Source organism: Chiroxiphia lanceolata, chromosome 2 (assembly GCF_009829145.1).
Source record: "Chiroxiphia lanceolata isolate bChiLan1 chromosome 2, bChiLan1.pri, whole genome shotgun sequence".
NCBI lineage: Eukaryota > Metazoa > Chordata > Aves > Passeriformes > Pipridae > Chiroxiphia > Chiroxiphia lanceolata.
This window is the reverse complement of record NC_045638.1, coordinates 33,194,819-33,208,281: the sequence shown is the minus strand read 5'-3', so window position 1 is coordinate 33,208,281 and position 13,463 is coordinate 33,194,819. Positions and strand designations below refer to the sequence as shown.

At 37.4% G+C, this 13,463-nt stretch overlaps 1 protein-coding gene across 2 annotated transcripts in view; it reads right to left on the bottom strand.

Annotated features, from left to right (window-relative positions):
* GABRG3 (gamma-aminobutyric acid type A receptor subunit gamma3) overlaps positions 1-13,463 on the bottom strand; it is a 315,445-nt gene that overhangs the window by 240,881 nt on the left and 61,101 nt on the right. The window lies entirely within an intron of this gene.

Here is a 13,463-nt window from a genome sequence, read left to right as displayed (position 1 = left end):
GTTTGACTGAGTCACAAAATGAGGATTTTTCAAAAATAGGTTATGGTGTACTTGAAGTTCAGTCTGTTTCCTAGAAAATGAGGAGAGAGAATGAGGTTAGGTAAAAATCTATACACAGAAGCATCCGGAAAAAACATTTGTTACACCTGTGTTTGCTAGGTTTATCTTAATTGGATTATCACAATTGGTTTATCACATAGTTCTATTAAAAGGCTGATTGTCTTTTGTAAACTGTTAATGGAAGGCAAATCTCATGTATTACTTCTCTCTATCAGTAGAAAACTAGATTTAGAAGCTTTGCATAAAAATGCGTAGCTAGACCAACTGAAGCAGCATATTGACAGAACAACTAAACAGACTGTATGGCTGCAGGAGACAGATGTAATACAAGAAAAGAATGTGAGTGTTGAAAATGTCTAGGGGCCAGCTTAGAAATGAGTATCCTTGCTGAAAATCTTCCACAAGACTGATTTTCGTTATTGGAACTGAGAAGCACATATGAAATTTAGATTGAGTAAAAAAGGAAACATTTTATTAATTTGTAAGGTTCCATGTCCAATGGTCCAAGCCAAATACTATACTTCTGATAAATGAAGGTTCCACACTGCCCCGACACTTTACACAGACTTACACTGAGTTGGGTAGTAACTTCATGAGACTGCATTAGGAGTCTTTGTTGTTGACACAAAATGCTTTTATTTGGTATACCATACCCTTTTTTGGCTTTAAAAAATGTCACGTGCAAGCTTTTCTCTTTGAGAAGGGTAAAAAAAAAAAAAAAGCAAAGAAGTGTCAGATGGTAGATCATATTGCTGTCACTTTCTTGGAAGCATGCCACATTTTTTGGCAACATGCACACTACAATGATATAAATAGAAGTTAACCATACACACTGTAGGGAATTATGCAAGTGGCTGTTATGCATTTACCCATAGAAAGAACTCTTTCAGACACATCTGTTAGCAACAGTTAATGGGTTGAGTAGGCGTTGAAATCTTTTTGCCTGAACTATATTCACTTTCCCACTTAAGTGGAAGTGTTAGTCAAATGAAAATCCTTTCATTGCTAAATAGCTTCCTTTCAGTGAGTCTCAAAACAAATACACATTTATTTTTTTAAACTCTGTAAAAAAAATTATATAAAAGAAAATCCCACCTAGATTTAGCATTTTGAAAGAAGAAAAAATTGTTTCCCTTAGTTTACATTTCCAGTCTTTTAAAAGATTGTATAAATGTGCTTTGCTGCTAAACATCCTCTGTTAACTAGAGGAAACTGGTGAAAATAAAGATAAGGAGATTTTAATTGAGAAGGAAATAAACTGGTTATCAGGGAAGCTCATTCCCTCTTCCTTGAAATACCTGTGGTAGGTTTTTTTACTAAGGTGGATTATGATGCATATGAACATGGTAACAAGAAACAGTAATGGAAAACTGCTTCATTATATTTGCCCCTTAGTAGACTACGACAAAAAAAAGAAATCTAAAAGACTGAATTAGACAAGGTTCCATTCTTGATTCAGAATTGTCTAATAGCTTTATTAACCATACAAAAGATAAACACACACAGAAAAAAATTAATAATAATCGTGGGATCAAGCTGGGAGTGGCTTTAAGCAACTAAAAGACAGAATCAGAATTGCGAATGAACTTGAAAACTGGAGAATGTGGTGAAGAAAAACTAAATGGGTAGTAGTTTTTATAGATTCATGAACAAAACCAAAAAGGTTGAGGAGACTTGAAGGCCCATTCAAGCCTCAAAGCTGAAGAGACTTGAGAACCATTTGGATGGGCCTTTGAGCAACCCGACCTAGTGAAAGATGTCCCTACCTGCAGGGAGGAAGGAGGGTGAGAATGGAAGATTTGTTTGTGGAGGGAAAAAGAGTTTTTGCTCAAGGAGGCTTTGCTGCTAGGAAAAACCCAGCGTGGGAGAAAATTCTTTCCCCTGAATACCTTTATATATATTTCTCTTTCTATCTGTCTGAGAAGCTGACTCCCCTTTTTCAAGAAGATATAAAGTTCTCACAGACATGCCTGAGTTTCCTGCTGGGGACAGGGAGACAATAAAGTGCAAGGGAGAATACAGCTTTGAAGTTAGATGTGAAAGGTGTTCATATAAAAGCACTCTGGAAGAGGCTCTCTGTGCTCTCCCCTGCTCATTGTGATTTTGCAGTGTATTTTAGGGTTTTCGGCTTCAAAATAAACTTTTCCTTAATAGCTTAGCTGTGGTTTGGCTGTCTGGGTTTACCTGTGTGCATATCAATTCTTACACTGCCCATGGCAGAGGGATTGTAACTAGATTATCTTTGAAGGTTCTTGCCAACCCGAACCGTTCTGTGCTTCTATGAGAAAGAAAACCTTCAGAAAGAAAATAGCATCTTAGCCAAGACAGAAAGCGGTATTCTGCGCTGGAATCAAGCACATGACAAAAGAAGAAAAACATTCGAAGCAAACTTTGCAACAAGAACTAAGAAGAGTAAAGGGAACTTTTCCAGCATCTACTGTATTCTGATAATAAAACTATAGATATGAACATATGTAGATATGTAGAAGTGACAGTTACAAACGTGAATCAATTTTATTTTCATGGGAGAGCTACAACTTGACTTTGTTTTGTGCCTACTGCAAATCACCATTCTATGTCCTGGTAGAAAAATCCAGATACTAGAGTTTTCCCATATCTTTTCAGTTTGTCAGTCTTTCCTCATCCTTCCTGCAAAGCCCATCAGACCCTGGAAGGTACAAAGGGTACAAGAAAGTGGTTTTCTGCTCTTCAACAGTACAGAAAGCTTAGAACTTTGTTTCCCGTTAGTGGGCTCCTGTTTTTAAATTAATACCTACAATTAAGTATTTTAGATTTGACTAAATTAAGCTTTTGTTTTTGTTTTTGTTCAACTGAACAAACTCTAAGGTTTTGTTTTATTAAAAGGATAACAAAATTCTATGATATACCTGCATCAATCTTTTCACTTCCCCCAATTCAACTGATTTGTAAGCTAAACTTAGTCAATTATTCACATTCCCAAAGGACAAATGCAGTCTAGTTATCGATGTTTCTTAAAAAGCTGACAAACTACCTCTACTAATTAATTAGCACATAGTTTCCATTAAAATGGGTGAACTTGTCATTAAGTCATTGAATTCCTAGGCTACTTGCAGTGATTAAAATCCGCATCTCCAAAGCCTAGCAGGATATTGCCTATGTGCATCAAGGTGCTACTGCATGAATGATGAGCAATAAAAATAATTTACAGAAATCTGTATTTAATTGACCATGCTACCAGCTTCCCTTTCAAGTGATTGGAGAGACAAGTTTCCAATTTAAATTAAAATCCCATGTATCATTACAGGAACAACAGAAATTGATTGCAACATCTCCTGATTACAATCCTAGGAGGATTAGAAGGTCTAGAAGTTTTATAATTAAAGAATGGTACGTCTACATTTTTGTCAGTCTACCAAAATGTCAGAACTACCACTACTAAGGCAAACTATGGAAACTAGAAAACTATGAACAGGACCGTACACCTGGATCCATAAAGTATTTTGATCACAAAAGACAAACAAACAAAAGCTTTAAAATAATTCAAACTATAGAACAAAAATCACAAAAATATTACTAATTATTTTCCATGGCCAGTTTTTAACTAAGTAGCATTATAAGATGCACTTTTATTTACATAACACAATTAAAGCTCGTTTTTAATAACCTCAACACTTCTCTCATTTTCATGCAATGTTTTATTATTTTCTTTGTATGTCCCTGTTCTGACTTAACTAATTACACTGTCCTATGCAGAGGGCTGGGATAAAAGTCAATGATCAAACACATGCTTTGGAGAGCTGATTATCAGTAGCACTAGCTCAGAGTAAGGCAACTTTGAGGGAGGAACAAGCCTCTATTTGCCACTTTGTGACGAAAAATACTAGCTTCACACTGCAAGTCATCATATTCAGCTGCAGGTCAGTCATTGCAGAGCAAGAAAGTTTGAAAGAACCCAACTTCCCTCCATCATAAATTTCTTTGTGCGCTCAAGTGCATTTTGAGCGTAGGGGGCGTGTTTTAGGGATGCTGGATGAGGCACCCTGGGAGATGTAGTCCCAAATGTACTCCAATGCACGTGGGCAATGAGATACCCCATAGCGGTTGGTCAGGAGAGTCACGTGTTGTTTGGAAGTGCAAATAAAAGGTGTTGTTTGCTTCCAATAAACAGATTTGGTTGCTGAACCCTCAACTAGCCAGGTCTGTGTGGGTTTATTATTTATTATATTAATAAAGCCATATTTGAGCATCTTTTCTGATCACTGCAGTAACAGAGATATTAATTTGCTATAGGCATTGTGTGTCCATCTCACATTCCATGGTAAGAAAGAGAGAAGCATCCCTACAACATTTCTAATGCATGAGAAGTAAAATCTCTCCACAGACACACAGGACCACAGGTCAAGCATCATACGGGATTTCACAAGCTCTTTCTTCAGGCAGAAAAGGGCCTACTGCTGGGTCATGTCAGTTGCCCAGACAGTTTTCATCAGTAAAAACAAGCACCATTCCTGATCTAATGTAGTGCATTTCTGTGGGTAGGTTTTGGTAACAGGAAGGGCTACAGGAGTGGCTTCTCTCAGAAGCTGCCAGAAGCTTCCCCTCTCTGGTGGAGCCAATGCCAACCGGCTCCAGGACAGGCTTCCTGCTGCTGGCCAAGGCTGAGCCAATCAGGAATAAAGGTAATACTTCTATGCTAACATATTTAAGAACAGAAAGGTATTGCGCAGAAAGAATTCCAGCCAGGGAAGAGAGGAGTGAGAATATGTGAACAACAATGTCGACACCAAGGTCAGTGCAGAAGGAGGGGCAGGAGGTGCTCCAGACTCCAGAGCTGAGGTCCCTGCAGCCCGTGGTGCAGACCATGGTGGAGCAGCTGTGTCCCTGCAGCCCATGGAGGACCATCAGGGTGCAGAGACCCACCTGCAGCCCCTGGAGGAGCCCATGCTGGAGCAGTTGGATATTCAAAGGAGACTGTGACCCTGTGGGAGGCCCAAGATGGAGTGGGGTCCTATTGGAGACCTGTAGCCCATGGAGAGGGAAGCCCATGCTGGAGCAGCTTTTTCCTGGGTAGGACTTGTGGCCCCTGTGGGGGACCCACGCCGGTACAGCTCATTCATGAAGGACTGTACCCCATGGAGAAGTGACCCACGGGACAGCAGTTTGGGAAGAACTGTTGCCTGTGGGATGGACTCACGCTGGAGAGGTCCATCAAGGTCTGTCTCCCCTGGGAGGGACCCCACAGGAGCAGGGGAAGGACTCCTCTCCCTGAGCAGCGGCAGAAACAACAACTGACCATAACCCCCATTCCCCATCCCCCTGCACCACTGGGAGGAAGAGGTAGAGGTTGGAAGGAAGGAGGGGTGGGGGGAAGGTGTTTTTAAGATTATTTTACTTCTCGCTCTTTTGCTCTGACCCTGTTAGTAATAAATTCAATTAATATCCCTGCTTTGAGTCTGTTTTGCCCGTGATGGTGATCAGTAAGTGACCTCTCTCAGCTCTTATCTCAACTCATGAATTCTTCACTGGCTTTTTTTCTTTTCTCTGTCCAGTTGGGAGGGGAGTGAGAGCGTGATTTTAGCCTGTACCTGGTGTCCAGCCAAGGTCAACCCACTACACCTGAAGATCAAAACCATTCCTCAGTGACAGATTCCCTCTTTTCTACCAGCAGAGCAGGGATCTGTGACTTCAGATGTAACGATGCCTTAGAAGTTGTGCATTAATCTCTTATCACTGTTCAGTTGCTACATTCTTGCATTTTTTTCTGGTGCTAAAATGACAAAATTCGGAAGAATTCTGCTAAAAATTAGACATCTTTTTTTTTTAAATTTCATCATGTCCTAGGGCCAGTAAACCTGAAATCATGATCCATTGAGAAATAAGCAGATTTTTGCCAAGGAATGAATGCATTGCAGCACATGTCCAAGTACATGTCCAACACAAGCGGAAAAAAAGACAAACTATATAAGGACTATAATGGAGGAGAGACATGTAGAGAAAGATTACAAAAGAAACTTCTCTCACATTACATTCTTGTCTGCCAGAAAACTGTTGGAGTCGAAAAGCAGTGTAATCCTGTTGCAATTGATACATTCAGTACTGACTTCCAGTGATAAAGGAGAACATGCGAAAGTTTTATTCTGGATCATAAGGGCACAGACACTGAATGACTTCTTTTAATGGTCAAAGCTGTAGTTCTGGAATGTTGTCTTCTTGCAAGCATCCATTTGGGGGAAGAGGAAAAATAAACAAACAAAGCACAGTCTCTAGAGCTGAAAGAATTCCAAGTTATCCCCTTTCAAGAGCTTCAACTACCAAAGCTCCTAAACCCTTATTTATATCATAAAAAACTTTCCTTCAGTTTTTATCACTGCTGCTGCTGGATATATTACCTACAATATTAAATACAAATGTTCCAAAGCTTCAATTACACCCAGTAAGACGCTAAGTTTTGAAAAAATCTTTTAAACTGGCAAGTGTGAAACATTGAACAAAATACAATTAAATGTGTTATGCAGGAACATTTCCAAAATGATTCACGACTTTTCGTTTTGTCAATAAACATGCTGAAGAGTTTCCAAAGCTTCTGTAATTTTCAAACCTAGATCTGTATTTTGAGATTCTAAATCAACTCTATTTCAGATTTGATTTCTCCTTGCTTATTACAGCTTTCTATCTGGCAATGCAGTTATTCTTGTTCTTGACATTTGTCACAGATGTTGAGTTTAGTCACCTGATGAACTAAACAGGACTTAAAACTGCATCAATGAAGAATGGCAGTTGGCAAAAATTGCTGGAAAGTTGATCTCCATTAAACATATTTGAGTGACATTAGTACGTCTCATAATGGGAGTGAAAAAGAAGCACTACCCCTCTCCAGCCTATCTGAAACACACTGTTTCTTTTTATTTTACGTGAACTTGTGACAAGAAAATGAAGTCCAAAGAATTCTTCTTTTAGATAAACACATCAGTGAGAAAAAGGAGGCATTGAAACAGAAATAAAAGTCCTCATTAAAACATTTACTTATATACTCAGTCATAAGTGGTCTGGGGTAGGAGTGGTTGGGTTTGGTTTTTGTTTTGTTTTACCAGATGAACTAAGTGGTCAATACTTTTTCTCTGTGCAAAAAATTCATTCTTTATTTATGTGAGAGGTTCGATTAGAGCTTAATAGATGTTTTTATAATTTTTTTTTATTCTTCCTCTGAGTTTCTTTTCAGCTATTTAGAATCTGAAAGTTGGAAAAATTTGAAGATGATATCCCAAACACAGAAATACTTAACTGCTATAAATCATAGCAATTACCTTGGACTTTGTAATGCAGATTATTGCTAGCAAGTGTTGGAAACTCAAAAGTAATTAATATCTCTAATTTAATAAAAAATTTTTTTTAACTGAAAATGGTATTTCAGAAATTATTTGAATTAGTTTAGTTACTATATCCCACCATCTCAATTTCTGCTATCTAGAGAAAGAAGAATATGTACTTTCAAAGAGGAAGAGACAGAGCCTAGGATTTACAAAGAGAAAAGAAACCAAGGAAGTTTATAAACATATTTCTGCTGACTACCTTTAGAAACATCACTACTCTGAAAAGGTGCACAAGTACTTAAATAAGTGCCTTTCTTCAAACTCCAGAAGTTCAGGATGTTTTCATCAGTGACAAGGAGTACCTGGTAGTATCACTGTGCAAGGAAGGCTCTTAATCTCCAATTTAATGTCACAAAAATTAACTTGCCAATCTCCTCAGACACACCACTGAAAAAATCCAATACACTGATTAGATATCCCACTATGAATGCAAGATTGCACTGGCAAATTCCTACAGCACAGTTCCTTAAATTTTAGTGTTGTGTTTGAATAGTAGTCTGTTCTATGCCCTCTTAAAATACAACAAATCTTACAATATACCCTAGTAGAAATTGAACAGAAAAATACCACTTAAACCTAAAGATTAACAGTAGCATCTGCACACAATAAAATTTTGAGCTAATACACTTAACCTGTACCAATTTGCACTTAATGTGACAAATACCTAGAAACTAGCTTTAAAAAAAAAAAAAAAAAAAAAAGACAAAAATATTTCCTGCAAAAAACTCTACCACATATCACATGCTGATGAGCATACTGGGGCACCACTGGCATCTGAAGATGTGATTTTTCACCAAAGCACTAGAGTTTTCAGTGGCTGTCTTGCCCAAGTAGAGTTCCAAACCTGTCAAGAAGTTTAGGATAAAGACTGGTACGGAAGGAGGAAGGGGAGGAATTGAGCAGCATTTTCATGGACTGCACTGAATTTTCTGCAAAATGAATGGGAATTCCTGCAACATGAATGTGAAAATTCTGAAGTGCCAGTATATTTCCCCTTTTATATTTGCAAGCAAACACAATGAAACACAGCCTTTCCCATACTTGGTGCCCACACAATTAAAAATCTTTGCCAGAAGTGTGAAAGTAATCACTCCAAACTACAAGCTGCATGAGAATGGCTTCAGTTTAGTCAAATGAGCAGAACATGTGTTTCGTTCCTTGTATCAATTTCTCTCATGTTCTTTTGTAACATGCTAAGATGCTTGACTCATTTCCATCAGTTCAAGTCTCCTTTACTTCTTTTCTGTTAATGGCTTCTTTTCTGGAACAAGGAGTCTCCCTTGACTCTTCCTTATTCTCCGTTTCAGCAAAAGTGACACTCAAATATATTTAAGAGCTATTGTTATCACAGTCAAAACTCCCCAAATGGGCCATGCAACCTCTTCACCACTCAGTTCTTCTTTGGCTTGGGTCTTGATAGAGGAAAACTTGGTTGCCCACTATTTAATTCAAGCAGGATGTGAATTTGGGAGATTGGGAATGTTTCCAAGCTTTTAAAAAGTCTGATCGTATATCCTAGCTGTACCCTCAGCAGACTAAGACTTAAGTTAATAATAGTGTTTTGTCTAAATCCTAGTTTCTTTCAAAAGGAAACTCATTCCCACAGGATGATTAAGAGTCATATCATGGATTGACCAGGTCTTTACAGCACAGAATCACAGCTTGGCTTAGAAATCACCTCAGCTGAACAGATTGTGTCCCACTTCGGACACCCTCATTGCCTTTAGAGACTGAAGTCATTAAGAATTAACTTCTCTAACAAGTTTATTCTTCTCTATCTTCTTTCTGACAGGGTACATGGTATGTGATGAATACTGTGGTGGCTGGTGGGTGAATAACAGAACATTTAAAAAATTCAACAGTTTCACATCCTTAACTGTGCTGAATAAATTGGGCAGAACCCTCTCTTCCATGTCATCACAGAATTGGATAATCTCTTTTAACCAAAATCCCCAGCTACTACAACAATACAGGTTCTTAGCTGGCAAGCTTTCTTCTTCCAAGTCCATACTCAAGTGCAGCTTAAAGCCCCTGGAAATAGCTGCTAGACCATGAAAAGATGAGAAATAACACTCTATAAAATGTTATTTATAGCAGGCAAACCATTAACTACGAGTGAATTACTGATGGGGAAATTACTGGTTCTCCAGTGGTTCACCTTCAAACTTTCCTAAATTTCCCTTGATAAAGCTCCTTTTTTTTTCCTTCTCAATATTGTATTGTCCTCAGCTTATCTTTTTGCCATTGTAATATTCATTGCTTTATTTTGAAGGATTATTTTGCCTGCTGATAAGGACTAGGCTAATCAGGCAGATTCTCTTATTTTTTTGACTGACCAGTAGGTATCATCATTGTCCTACAAGGTCATGAGTCGTGGATTGCTAGAAGCATTTTTTAAGTATGGCATGGGGAAAAAAACCCACTATACTACTCATTACACAAAAAATATTAATAAATATGGTCAAATAGTTGGTTGGATGCTTGGCTGGGAATGGCTCATGCTTCTTATTCTTCATTATTTAAACAGAATTAAAAAAAAAAAAGGCACTATTATGAAATTTGTGGTTAAAGCAGGAACCTGTTCAGCAGATGCCTAATATAGTGACTAAAAATTTGTGTTTGAAGAGTTAATCTGAAACTGCAGTAACAATTCTATCAAGTATAAAAACTGAATGTCATTCAGTGAAGGAAAAAATATATATAAAGTCTGATGTTTTCCTTTTGTTGAAGTGCTCAAGCAATCTTTGCCTGTGACAATATTTTTATATGACATTCCTATCAGAATTTATTTCTGCTAGAAAAAAAAAAAGGAAGAACATCACAAGTGTTTGATAAAATTGTAAATACTTCACAGGAATTGTCCCCAACAACATTGCTTCACGTAGCTGTAGAACACTGGCTGAGATTTTACCCAGTCTCAGACAATTTAAATTCTGAAATTTATCAATAAGGGGTGTCCTTCGGGCACCAGCAAGAAATAGAATCCTATGGTAATTTTACTTGTGTGCCATATTATTCTTTATCCTTTCCCTCTTTTGCCCCTGTGAAGATATTGACTCACTGCTAATATTCCATCAGTAAATTGCTATTAAGCCCAGTGGGAGCTTAACAGAAAAGTGAGGGTCTTCAGCCCCTCCAGACTCCAAAGAGCATATGATCAGACTCCCATTTTCATTGTCACATGTATGTTGTAGCCCAAATCAAGAACTGTTCTTTCACACTGCATTTGCAATACCTGAAAGAAAAGGAATGTCATCCTCTAGGAATTAAAAATAAATATCAGTCCATTCTAATCTAATAAATGGATTGGCAAGGAATGTTATAAGATTAAAAAAAGTAACTGTCTGGGAAAACAATACTCTGAAAACAGGTCTATTTGTTATATTGCACATATTTCTGTCATACTTTCAGGTTCTAATACACAGAATTTAATTCTGGAGGTGCAGTCTTTCTCAATGTCTTGATTTCCAATTCAAACAAGAAAACAGTTTAAATAGTACATCAATATTTAACTAAAGTCTTGTGTGCTTGCCTTTTTTTTTTTAATGGAAAGAAACCAGACCTATTTGTCGCAGTCTTTTAAAGCATCACTGGTTTTAATCAATGAAGTTTTCAGACATTTTGATGTCATAGGCATAAGTTAGACATTTCAGAGCCAAATTATGGCTATTGGTCATTTCTGCAAGAGAACACTATATAATAATTTCCAGTTCTCAACCCTCAAAATCAAATATGAGTAATTAATCTGCTTGCAGACTACTATCCTATGGCATAGACTTCCATTTTTATCAGACATCATTTACATGCATTTTCCCCTAAAAGTAACAGGAAAGGAAAAACATCATTAAAAAGAAAGTACACATCTTTCTCTGATCTTCTCAGAAATTGAATCTTTCAGAACCACTTTGACTTTCCTGGACACTGAGGATGCTTGCTAGCAATCCTACAAATAAAGTTAATATAAATCCTCCAAATAGCAAACAAGTCGTCTTACGCAGAATAAAGAGCTTACCAAAAAGAGATTTGTGTCAATCACTTTCCTGTTGTCGATTTCTTTAAGGTTTTGTGATTACCACAGAGGTCTTTGGGGAGACTTACATAGGATAATAAGTGATCACAACTGGCTGCCTGTATGGGCATTTTCCAAGGGATCTATATTTCATCCTTTGACTCCAAATGAATGCTTAATAGATAGAAATAAGCATGAGAGAATGCCTTATTAGTCCATGACCTGAGTCCTAATGAGATTATTTCAAATTGAAGAAATTCAAAACAGAGAAAACAGAATGTGAAAGCTAAATATGAAAGACAAAAGTGAAAAACTGAGCTAACTAAACAAGAGTGAGATAATCCAGTTTTACCCTTGAAATCAATAGAAAAGTCTACAGGCTGTATTTTTAGGCAGCCTTTTTCGCATTTGGCACTTCGGCCAGGAATTAGAGAAAATATAGGGAGTCAAGTAATAATGGTCCAAGGTTTAACATGATTTATATTCTCTGAGCATAAAAATATAGGAAACAGTTTAGTAACCCTCAGTGTCTTGCAAGGCTAGAAGTCTCAGTAATCAAAGAACGCATCAGAAAAACAAACTCTTACTAACATGGAAACTAACAGTTCAATCAAACTTACACTGAATGTAACTAATATATACTGCAATTGGTATTACCCATTACAGTGCTTAGAGAATGGTACGTAACACTGCCTTTACAGACTATGTAAAATAAGTGTGTTGTATAACACATACACAGCATTAAATATCGTCACATTCAAAGTCCACTGGTGCTAAAGGAAAATAGCCTTGATTTAAGCCTAATTATTTTGGTTAGAAATTTTTGACACTGACATTCTGAACAAGGCACAAACAAGGCAGTATAAAGTATGATCCTGGATTATCTTCTCTTTACTCTTAATTACTTCATACTAATTTTGTACAAAAAAAGGTCTAGAAGTCACTATTAATGCTTTTTTTTTTTCTTTATGTTAGCAGTAAACCTTTTATTTCATATAGCATCAAGGTACAGTGACCTAAATTGCCTAATAGACATGCAGAGGCACCTATCACCAAAGGAAGAATGTTCCTGACAAGCAGGGAACAACAGTACTCTTGAAAGATACAGGTGTCTGAGTGTCTTCTGATATCCCCAAAACTATAGTGACAAGTGTCCACAAGGCCCTCATTTGACAAGATTTCCTCTCACCATCTTAATGCTCTGCTGCTACTTGCTCCTAGAGGAAGAAAATGGAGAAAGAGGAAGGAATACTTCTAGCCCTATGGACAACAAAGTGACAACATAAGAGATGGTGGGCATCATGGCAAAGAACCTGTCTCCTCACTCAAACTCATCTACAGTGTTTTCCTGATAGAACCAAAAGATGGCATTGCCTAGAGTTTTCAGTATGTTTCTTAAAAGAGCTCTGAATTTGTATCAAACCTCAACAAGAGAAGTCTTCTCTGGCATGTTAGCTTACATGTCACTAAGAACAGTGTCTGTTAACAGGCATTTTCCAGTAATTTTATTCAGACTGCAATAACAACATATAGTGAGTATTGTCACATCCAAAATTCTCCCTTCATGGTGATACCATATGCACGGGAGAGAAAGAGAAGCAGAGTGCTACCTCCGTTGCTTGATAGTCCCAAATAATGACTGTCATAATAAGCAGAAAGAAAAATTAAACAAGCCACGACATTTTTATTCTTCATTTAGGCTTCATTCTCAACACCACCACACTTCTTGGAGTGTTCTGGGTGTTTCATCTCACGGCTGACTGTTAAGTCCACAGGGGGAAAAAAAATAAAAAGAAAAAAAACCCAACCAACCAAACCCATAATTACACTATATAAATAAATAAATAAATCTAAATGCACTGATCACAGTCATGGCATAACATCCTGAAGGCTGTCTTCACCAATCCATGCCTTCAATGGATAACAGTACACTTACCATGCAAAAGGTTTGGTTCACACATCAAAAATTAAGGTAAAAAAACCACACAGCTGGAACATTTGCTTGCAATATCTCTGAAAAAAAAATATTTCTTTCTGTTATA